A 1,524-nucleotide genomic window follows, 5' to 3' on the forward strand; every position below is an offset into this window, starting at 1 on the left:
CACACACACACACACACACACACACACACTCACACTTATGAGGTTTCCACCGTCGTGTCGTTAGAAAACTGTGAAAAATGAAAAAGTATCAAAACTGTGGCTCGATATCATCATCATCTTCATCATCATCATCATCATCATCATCCTGCATTTGTCGTCTTCATCCTCGTCATTCGTTGGTCAGGACTGAATCAGATGTTGTCGTCGTCGTCGTCGTCGTTCTCTGATGCAGATGATGTTGTTGTCGTTGTCGTTGTCGTCGTCGTTGTTGTTGTCGTTGTTGTTGTCGTTGTTGTCGTTCTCTGGTGCAGATGTTGCTGATTTATATCAGTCATTTCTGTCAAACCTTTGATTTGATCACTTTTTAATTCAACCTCAGAAATGAAGCGTTTTCAAATCAGAACAAACATTTTTAACCAAACTTGGATGGAAACCTGTTCAAATGAGGCCATAACTTATTATAAACATGTTTAATACATGTTTTTTTAATTGATTATTGTTAATTCAAGTTACCAACGTTGGTCGTTGCTCATCAAGCATGGATTTTTATTATAAGGCATTAAAATAAATAAACATATATATTAAGTAAGTATACGTTTCCATGGGCCAAACAAAATGACTTGGCGGGCCACATTTGGCCCTCGAGCCTTCAGTTTGACACACATGATTTAAATGAAGTGGATTTCAGTCTTTAGATCATGAAAAGCTTTTCATCTCTCAATTAAAGCAACTCTTGGGAGTTGACATGCACTCTCCCCCCGTCCCCTGCCCCCCGACCCCTCCCCTCTGACCCCCCCTCAAAGAACGTTCAGGTGTAAAGTCCCATCAATGATGATCTGAAGCACAGCTAACGCTAACGCTAACCGCTAACTGACCCAGTAAAAAGATTCACGTCGTCCTTCACTTCACCAGCTGTGAAGTGTCTGTAAAAAAACACTTTTATTTCTTCCTTTCTCCGACAATGGAGGCAAACCTGGCAACCCCAGCGTGGCGTCAAGACTGCGTGAGGCCGTCCTCAGTCAAAGGTCCCGGCTGCGCCGCGCCAATAAATCCTGAGCGCTGTTAAAACCTCACTCTTGTTCCTGTGAACGGAGAGACTTCTAGTAAATCCAGGCCCCGGTTCTGTGTAAAAAAAAAAACAACTCTCAGTCCTTTGTGGAGTTGGAGTTGAAGCAGGGTCAAAGGTCGTCGGCCGAGGACGGGGGTCTCCACGAATCCTGAAGTTGGATTAGTGTTCATACATCGTGCTGTGTTTTGACTGTGTTCAAACTGTGACGTTTTCTCGTGATTTTGATCAGTTTTTGTCTTCGGTTGATGGTGATTGAACCCCATCTGTTTTGGTACCGATGATGTGGAACTGTTTCTGAGTGAGAACCTCTCTCAGTTCTGAGGACCGTGCCTCTGAGATCAGACTAAAGCAGCTGCAGGTTTTATTAGAGCGGCCTTTTGTCAAGTGGATTCAATCACTCGCCCCTCGTGTTCCCTCTGGCAGCTGTGGTTTTACCGACGCCGCTTTGTCACTGG

This window comes from Cynoglossus semilaevis, unplaced genomic scaffold (assembly GCF_000523025.1).
Source record: "Cynoglossus semilaevis isolate Cse_v1.0 unplaced genomic scaffold, Cse_v1.0 scaffold2512, whole genome shotgun sequence".
NCBI lineage: Eukaryota > Metazoa > Chordata > Actinopteri > Pleuronectiformes > Cynoglossidae > Cynoglossus > Cynoglossus semilaevis.